General features: G+C 36.9%; 1 long non-coding RNA gene across 1 annotated transcript; it reads right to left on the bottom strand.

Moving 5' to 3' along the window:
- Positions 1–3,325: 3,325 nt before the first annotated feature.
- On the bottom strand, positions 3,326–10,083 carry LOC112149057. Its single transcript, XR_002919738.2, has 3 exons — positions 9,723–10,083; positions 6,626–6,706; positions 3,326–5,138 (listed from the first exon to the last, which is right to left on the bottom strand). It is a non-coding gene; the product is annotated as an uncharacterized LOC112149057 (long non-coding RNA).
- Between the last annotated feature and the right edge of the window lie 6 nt (positions 10,084–10,089).

Raw genomic sequence — 10,089 nt, 5'->3', positions numbered from 1 at the left:
TGTTTCAGTTTTTTAATTAAATGTTTTACTTTTCTGTCACCTTGCCTGTTCTCCTGCGTTTGGGTCATCCACCAACAATTCCTGAGAGTGTGTAAATGTAAAGCTTAGTTATGTTGACAGGAAGTGGGGGCAGGGTTGCTCAACACCAACAGTCCTGATTACAGCTCAGAGGCATATTTGTATAAACTATTGCTGCTCTGCAGAAACTATGTTCTAAAAAATGGCACGGGTGTTTTTTTTTATTTTGGCTAAACACGACACAATCATTAAGGGTGTAAGAAAATATCGATTCAGTGAAATATCGCGATACTTCATTTCCCAATACTTGTATCGATTTAAAATGCTGCCAAGAAATTTAATTAATAATTTAGAGGCAAACATGCAGTTCAGCGTCTTATTTTTGTGTTTCACCTAAACACTCGACAACTAGTTTGCAGCCAACCACACCGAGCCTCTTTCAGCAGGTCTACACTACACCAGGACAACAAGATCTCACAAGAACTCTCTTTTGTCAGGTGTGTGCAGAACAACAAGATCTCCCAAGAACTACCTTTTGTCAGGTGTGTGCTGGTTGTTGTAGCACAGAGAAATGACATATATAACTTAGTTTTAACTAAGGGTGAGTATCAAACCAAAAATCTGTGCCAAATTCTATAAAATCGTAAATATCGGTGCTTCTTGGCTCACATAAGTGAGACCATGTACTTAATGCTCTGAAAATAAAATTATTTTACTATTTTATTCATGTGAAAGCTGGATTGATATTTAAATTAAGCTTCTTCTAGGTAAGAATCTTAAAAAAAATGTGAAATACTGTCTCTTGTACTGTATTGGAATATATCAGAATATATATCGTATCGTGACGCATGTATTGTGATATGTATCGTATCACTTGACTAGTGCCAACACACAACCCTAATAATCATAATCAAAAAACCACCGGTAGTTTTTTTATAATCAAAAGATGAGCGGAGTGCTTTTTAAAGGCGTGACTTAAGTTTTGCTGTAAAAACAATTTAAAGTATAAATCTTTACTTTGCATCATGTAAAGAAAAAAAAGCCTCTGGGAGTTCAGATTTAGTCCAAAAATGACTAATAGCTACATGTGACCTCCATCCATTTGAATGATTCCACATGAAAAATGTCACATTACCATGAACAGCAGAGCTGATGTCACTGTACATGCACACAGAAAGTGTTTTTTTTTTTTTTTTTTTTTTTATTCAAGGAGGAGACTAAAGAAGATCTCTGCCCAGACGTGTCATCAAGTTCTCGTCTCCATCTCATCTCAGATCAAAGAAAAGCAGAACCTGGCCGCCGTCGAAATGGTTCCGTCTGCCTGTAGGAAGAAGAAGAAGAAAAAGAAGGGATGCGATGTCCCAAAGAGAAGAGAGACCATGTGGGCTGCTGTCAGCAAAAGGTGCAACAGCTAGCGTCTGCATGGGGGTGTAGCAGTGTCCACGTCTCACAGTGATTCACAGTGATATAACACAACAGTGTGCCGCTCAGGCAGCAATTTGTGAGAAATTGGTAGACATCAAAGCCTCGTGTGTTTGCATTTTCTCAACAGTTTAGTGATTCATACACGTTTTAGTGTGTTTGTTAAATTAATCAAAGTCACAGGTACAAGTTATGCTGCTTTTTTTTAATCTTGCCCATTAGGTCATTTAAAATTTAAATTAAACAGAGCTCAAGTCTGTCTTGTCTTTATCTTGTATTTGTTTATGTAATGGGTAAGTGGGAATATCCTGTGTATTTTCAATGATGCACAGCTGCATTCAGACTGTGTACTGGCTATATCACAAGACTAAGCACATCGACAAGGCCAGGTTCAGGTTCCCAGACTGTCCCAGGATAAAATCAAAAAGATCCCGATGACGAATCCAGGTTTGGTTCTGGGGCTTTGGGGCAGTATGCTGTGAACTTTCACAGATATTTTAATGATTGCCCTGCATTAAAATTTTCCCGTATTTATGCAGTGCTACAACTCATTACACATGTCAGAGCATGAAGGAGAAAACTCAGAGGTTATATCATCACTTCCCAGTAAAATCTATCCACATTAAGCCTTAATTGTCTGCATCCTGCCATGATTCATCCCTCCATGTCTCTCTCTGTCTGAGTTTCTCTCCTTCTCATGCTAGGATTTGATTGTTGCTATGGAGCCTAAAGTAATAAAGAAAAAAATATATTTTAGAAGAAGAAAAAGCTAATTGTCATGAATGATCTTTGTGCAGAGGTCATCGTGAATTAAAATGAAGAGTGAACGTACAGCGGGAGATGAGGAGAGGAGGAATGCCAGGGCAGTGGGTCACAATCATTGACTGTATACTCACTGGACATATCAGCCCCTCCCCTCTTGTGCTCCAAATAGGAAGCACCCACAGGTTCCACGAGGGTCAAAATCACATAGATTTATATTGAGAAATAGACAGTCATTTTATTTATCAGAATGACCATTCTTGCTCTGATACATTCTTCTTAACATTTTTGTTCTGATCCTAATTTTTTAAAGATATTTTCTTGATGTAGTTCCTCTAAAAATGTGACTCAACTGGCTCACTGTCGACGGGTTACAAAATGGCGGAAGACGGTCAGGAAGATGACGGAGAAGGTCTGACTTCACGAGGGCCGGAAGTAAGGCATTTTTTTATGGGTGGCGTCAACACCTTGGTATATCCAGTAAAATAATATATGTCAATGGTCACAATGGAAAAACACCATCATCAAGAGCACTTCCACACAAGGTGGGAATCAAACCCACAACCTTCCAATCAGGAGTTGACTACCGCTGCACCATGGCCACCTTCATATTCTTGATCAAGTGTTGTCAAATTGGCAAATGAAAATCTAAAATAATGTTAAAATTGAATTAAGCCTCAGATTCCAAACATAGCTTTTTGTTGGATTGAATGAGGTAAAGGCAGCACCAACTGTGATACCAAAGGTATTCTTATTTCTATCAAATCTGTACAGGTCTTTAATCCTAATCCCATTTTTAAAATCCATCCACACTAAACTCTAGATCAGGGATGGGCAAATCCAAGCTATTTGGGCTGGTGTGTCTGCACATTTCCCAGATTTCATTGCTCCACTCACGGCTGATTACCTGGATCAGGTGTGTCCAGCTAATTAGAACATGCCGGAGCAGGAAAACAAGAGAACAAGCAGGAATGTGGTCCTCACCCTCACTCTAGAACAAGAAACCAGGGAAAATACCTTCTAAAGACACATTTCTGATTGTATCAATGTTTAACAAGCTAACAAATATACCTAATATTTAAACAAAAATGTAAAGTTAGGTTCCTTGGGAGGATTTTAAGTATTTTTATTTTTTTCCTTCTAATTTTTACAGTGATTCAAACAGTTGCTTACATTCCACATGACAGCTGTGTCAGGGCTATAGGCTGTAAATACCACGGGTCAGGGCAGTAACTGGAGCAGACCAATGAGCAGCTATAAGGACACGAAGAATGGAAACATCAAAGCAGGGAGAGAACAGATGGTGACACTGGAAAAAAAATATCTTCAGTTTTAACCTGTGACAAATGGATAAAAAAAATATCACAAATTAAATGTTTGATGACAGTCAATACATTTAAATTGAGATAACCTTTAAAAATGTCATCTCACATTCAAAGAGCATTTGAGAAAGGCATAATGATGCATTCTAATTGGTACTTACAAACGCTTTACCATCATTTGTCAATTTGGTGTCTGACGTATTTATGATTATTATGACCCCGCATTGTTTGGCAATTCTCTTTTCTTAGCCCAGTTTGAGAGCAAATTTGACCCCTGCCACACACTCAAAAACTCACCAAAATTTGCTCACACCTAGTCACCTAGATGATGATGCAAACGCCTAGATGACATCACAGTGAGAAAAACCATTTAAAAAAGAAAATATTTAAAAAATTCATTAACAAAACCAAAAAATACATGTCAGGGATGTCTAAAGGAGGCTTCAAAATAATTACATGATGCCCACAGGATCTACAAATTCCTATTTTGTTGCAAAATATGAACATTTTCACAATTTTGCACAATATGGGAAAAGATTCTTCAAGGGATCTTCACAAAATGTCACTCACATGCCACCAAGTTGAGTCTACAACCGCAAGTTTTGCTGACCTTTGACCTCAGGAAAAAGCAGCCATCTTGAATTTTTCCAGATAGTCACGTTTGGTACCAGTTACACATTTAAACTAATCTTAGGGACTCCTCAAGCATCACTGAGGTGGAAAACTCGGGGAAAATGTTAGATTTAGAAGTTGTTGGTTTTTAACGGTGTTAGCGTGATGAGCTTGTAAATATGGCATTGCTTTATTACATTTTTTTCATTAAAATATTGTGAAAATATTAAAAAAATGAATCCCAGAATCAGGCTGAACAAAAACGCCATAACATGTGATACGATCATACTAGAAATGTCAGCGTTATTATCAGAAAAACTCTGTTGCCAAGGAAATCCAAGAATTCACGTTTGCAGATTCTTCGTTAAAATATACAGACTTGTTCCTCAACCCCAGGCGACCAAAAAATTAAGTGGTTGCTATGGAGCTAAAACCAATAGAAAATTCACCATTTTGAAAAAAAAAGGGGTTTTTTTTTAATGTAGCTTTGACCGAGGCAGAATGGAAGGCAGGTTAAAAGGGCGTCTTTAATCTACAAATTTAAGTAAAATAATCAAAAAGTGTTCACTATCACACTGCTATAATGTACTGATGATTTTGCCTAAATCCAAATTGAAATGCATGTAAAACTGTCTTAATTTTTGTGCACATTTGTGCGTTAACATAAAACTGATGAATGTTCTTTTTCTCCCTCTTGTGGGTGGGAAAGTCCTGAATTCACAGTCAGATTGCTTTGAATGCATTTCAAGCAGCCTACATGCTGTTGTTTCCATAGCTACCAGAGGCACGCCAGCACTTCACAAGTGCAGAGGATTAGGTGGGAGGGGATTTTCAAGTGTGTAATGAAGTGGAGGACCAGAGCAGCGATGTTGTTGCCGCACTTCCCGTCTTGATGTCCTGTTTCCTGTTTCCTTCCCCGTGTGCATCCTTTGTCCTCTGCATTTTCAAAGAGCCGCATTTATTTGTTCCACGTCTTGTACGTCCCCAGGGTGTTTGGAGACACTGCAACAAATAAAATAGATATGTTTTGCTGTTGAAGAGCTGGATGAGATCTTTTTCCTTTTTTTGCAGGTTATTACTATTACCCATCCTGCTCTCCTGGTAGGAGATACTGCAGCCCCACCTATTCACAATCATAGAGCAACTTTAAGCGTAAAGGGAGGGTTTCCACACACAAAAAATAAAGGAAAATGGTGAAATATTTATGAGAGAGAGGAGTCAGACACGGTGCAGCTTTGAGTTGTATTTATAAATGCTTCCCCGCATAGCCAGGCATCATATCATTCCTTTCATCTGCAGTGTCAGTTGCAGTCTGCTGCTGATTTCCATGAACAAGAGCATGTTCCAGAGGAGACATTTGCATAAAAATAGCGGGTTCAGAACAGGAGGAGTGTCATTTGTGGAATCCGCATGCAGTTCTGGGTGTGTGAGTGCAGTGAAACTAGCAGTCTGCCTGCAGACATAAACCAAAAAAAGGACATGTTGGAACAAATCTGAGCAAAAGAGCAATGTTATGCAACCTCTTTGTTTTAGCACACAACAGAAGTGCTTGGATTGAGTTTGATGTCGTTTGCTGCCCTCTTGTGGCTAAGAGCTCTCACTGCACTTAATTTCAAGCATAAACTAGATGTTCACTCCATTTCTTAAATCTTAAAGCTGTTTTTGTGTTTTGTAAAAATTTTGAGGCTACACATCACTCCATTGTGCAGCCATAAGCAATTTAAATAATCACAGATCATGCAACAATTGTGTTTTTTATTGCAACATTAGTGGCGCTGTTTCATAGCTAATTATTCTAAGACATGGATGGGCAACTTCAGGCCTCGAGGACCACTGTGTCTGCATGATGTCCAGATATCCAAGTAATCTGACTGATTACTAGGGCTGCGTATTGGCAGGAGTCTGGCAATACGATACACGTCCCAAAACATGTCTCACGATACGATGTGTATCACGATGTATCCCCAGAACAATTTTTTACATTTTTTTAAGACTTAAACTCTACCTGATAACATCTTCCACTGTAGTAAAATGGTAAAATTCCTTTTATTTAGTGATAACAACATTAAGCACTGCAACTGTATCTAATACACAAGTTGCTTTTACCAAAAAAATTGTGCTGCTTTTCTTTTAAATGATTTTTTTTTTCATTGGAACAATCAACATTGTCTGATTTCTACAACAAAGCATTTTTTAGTATAAGAAAAAGCAAAGTAAAATAGCACTGCTAGGCAGACAGAACATTTAACCCAAGATGGTTCTCGTGAGATCTTGTTGTTGTGTGGTGTAGAGCTGCTCAAAGAGGCTCAGTGTGCTGTGCTGCCAATTAGCGGTCAGGGTTTTAAGTAGAAAATAAAAGTAAGATGCTGAAGAATGCACAAAAATAATTAATTAAATATCGCCATGACAACATTTTTTATCGATATCGCCAAACGAAGTATCGCGATATATCGTCCAAATCTATTTTTCCCTACACCCCTACTGATTACCTGGTTCAGGTGTGTCCAGCCAATTAGAACATAGAGCAGGGTATGTTGGAAAACATGTGGGCATCGACGCCTGAAGTTCTGCTGTAGAAACAAAAGCAAATAATTATTAATCGTTTTCAAAACTTAGATATTGCATTTCATTTAGTGGTGTTATTCATATTTTAAGTATATTTTTTGTATTATTTATTATCTATCTGCTGAGTATTGGCAACAAGGTAATTTCTCCTTTGTGGGATGAATTAAGTTCTATTCTATTCTATTCTATTCTATTCTATTCTATTCTATTCTATTCTATTCTATTCTATTCTATTCTATTCTATTCTTAATGTAAACACAGAAACAAAGCATGCAGCCTTCTAATGTTGTTTGGATATGCAAACAACTTTCTCTTTGTAAGTCTAGGTGTCCATTTGCATGTGTTTTTACAGGTGTAAAAAAGTGAGTGTTCAATGCAAACAATACAGGAAAGGAGCCAAAATGTAACTCATGTTGCTTCAAAGTCAGGAGTTAAAGCATCATTAAAGATTTTCCTGTTGTAAGTAAAACAACAAACTGGAACGTTTAGTGTTTAAATAATAAAATGAGAATTTGTGAATAAATTAGGACATTTGTTTTTGGAAAAAAAGTGATAGAATTGCTCCTCAAAGATGTTGCTCCTGAAATTTCTTGGCATCCAACTGAACACCACAATCTGGTGTTTTGAGAGGGGTGGTTTTATTTAATCAATATCATCATCATGTTTGTTCTTCGATTTAATGTAATGGTGTTTGAATATATGCTTTAGTGAGAATGACATCACTAGATGCCGTTTTTATTAATCTAAGCTATTGCAAGTTTTGTCCTTTTCTTCATAAGAAGTAGACTGTTTTGTTGCTGTACAGCTATCTTCATATTTTTATTTTATTATTCTCATTTGGTTTGCAGTTGAAATCCACAGGACATTCGGACTATTTTGCCTCTCATTTATTAACCTCTGATGTTTTGTCAGACTGCAGTTCATCAATATGAAAGCCAGAAGCATTGAGCAGAAACTAGCTGTGAATTTTCTCAATTTTTACAAGGCTGACTCTGCAGACTAATATTGATAAAAGGCGGTTTTTGTGTCTCATTAGTTTACTAACTAACTTCACATGTGCCCCTCATAAATGTTGTTTGCTATGTAGCCCTGTGAGGGTTATTTTTTTATTATTATTACTATTTTCCCTGTACATTATTTGCTGACTCAGCAATTTCTGCATACTTTGTCCTAACCCAGGGATCTGCAACCTGCCGCTCCAGAGCCACATTTGGCTCTTTGGTTAAAAAAAATAAAATAAAAAAAATGTTTTAATTCTAAAAATTTAATGTAAATTAAAAAGTAAATAAGCAGCAATTTAAAATTAAAAAAATGAATGACAGTAGGAATCACAAGTCAAACTAAAATATTTGGACACATTTTTGATCACCATGTACCACAAAAAAGATCTATTTGATTTCAATGAGAACAACTGGTTTAGGCGCAGCAGATTATAAACTGGATTTTCTATTTTTGAACAAATTCAAAGATTTTAAGTGTGCTCATGTCTAAAAAATAACACTTAATTAGCTCTGATTTAATTTTGGTTCATTATATTTACAAATTTCTGGCTGAGATGCACCACAAATGGTAAAATAAACAGTTTAATTAAAATCACTGCTGACATTACACCATAGTAGCACTATAACTGCATTGAGGTGATCCTTTGTGGAGCAGGGGGTCTTTTATTTTGAAAGGAAGTCACAAGAACTTCTTCTAAAAGTTATAAACTATTTCATTCTTTGAAAAAAAAATATTTTCTTTTCGTGTTTGTTTTATTTATGAAAAAATGTGATATTTTTATATATTTATGATACTAGCATAAATACAAATCAGCGTATTATTTTTCTAAAGCATGAAGTTGGACTTTGTGGTTCCTATTTGGTTCTTGTCAGTAAGAAGTCGACCCGAATGGCTCTTTAAGTGTTGAAGGTTGCAGACCACTTGTCTTGCAGAAAAAAAAAACCTGAGGAAAATTCCATAAATGTTGCAAAACCTGCAGTGCTGCAGAAGCAGGGTCAAATCTGTGAATAAAATGGAATTTAACCAGAACTTAAGAAAAAGAAAAAAATATGTTTTCTTTATGTGGATAAAAAGAAAGACAATGCATCGGAAAAATAAAGAAGAAAGGAAGAAGGAAGTGACTCAGCATTAAGATTCAAAACTAAGAGTTAAAAAATCAGTTTTCTCAATAAATTACATCAAAATCTTAACCTTATTGCAGCTTTATCTGAACAAACGGGCCTTTGTGGGTACGAAAGTGCAAGCATGACACATTTATGAACACAAACTCAAAATGAAACAAGAGCAACAAGTGACGGTTTATCTTAATCCAGCCATTCAGACGCAGTGATTTCTCCACCCTGGGATGGACTGCGGTCGGAGGTGTTGCTGGTTTAACTGGTCTGTGGATCAGGTAACAATAGGCATCCGCTGGATGATGTAGGAGTAGCAATTTCACATATTGACACTCCTGTTGACCACACACCTCGATCGTGTGACACCATCCACAGGGAGAAGTTCAGGCTTAGACCAAATACCTGCTGGTTATTATTTTACACAAATTTAACTAAAAATTTAAGTACTTATAAGGTTGCAAAAGGTTTCAAAATATGTCATTTAAGTTTTTCATTTGCTTTTTTAATAAAGCTCCATTTCAAAACATGTAAAACATAAAAAGAGAATTTTTTAAATCATTTTTTTACCAAAAAAATGTACTATTTTTTAGTATCAGCCTATTCCAAAATTAGACCAACCCTGTTAAATATTGATCGTGAGCTCTTAAGCATTTGCCTCTCTGCCTCCAATCAAGTTGTTTTTAATTTTTTAATGTCTTTCATCCCAATCGTCGTTGCGTCTCAGTCCCTCGGGGTGAGTGCCTTGGCCTTCGTTCAAGTGAAACTCCTCCTGTTCTCTGTCGGGGCATGACGCTCACATAATTGTCTCTTACCTATAAAAGCTCTTTCTATGTCGTACACGAGTAAGAAATATATTTCTCGTGCCACTTTTATGAGGAAACTGTAGAAGGAAAATGGACTTCACCTTTACTCTTCAAAAAAAGTGTTTTTGGGGGGTCTTCTTTGAGTGGCGGGTTGCAACACATCCGTACAAGTGCTTCAGCACAAGCGCAGTGACAGTTGGTCTGAAGGCAACAGAAACTGCTGCAGGTACATACATGCCCGCGCGGTTCCTACTGACTGTGTCGCCACAGAAAAATCAAATGTGCAACAGTATTTGCACGAGTGCATGAGTAGGGCCGTGCATTTTAAAGAAAAGCCTTTGAGTAAGAGTTCTAGAGGGGTTTTTGTTTCCCCCATTATTGTAAAGAGTTTGACAACACCAGTTTGAGCTGTTAGATTAAAATGAAAGTTTGCTTTGGATTAGCTTGTTTTTTTTTTTTTTGTTTTTT

The sequence above is a fragment of the Oryzias melastigma genome, linkage group LG22, assembly GCF_002922805.2.
Source record: "Oryzias melastigma strain HK-1 linkage group LG22, ASM292280v2, whole genome shotgun sequence".
NCBI lineage: Eukaryota > Metazoa > Chordata > Actinopteri > Beloniformes > Adrianichthyidae > Oryzias > Oryzias melastigma.
This window is presented reverse-complemented; position numbering and strand designations above follow the sequence as displayed.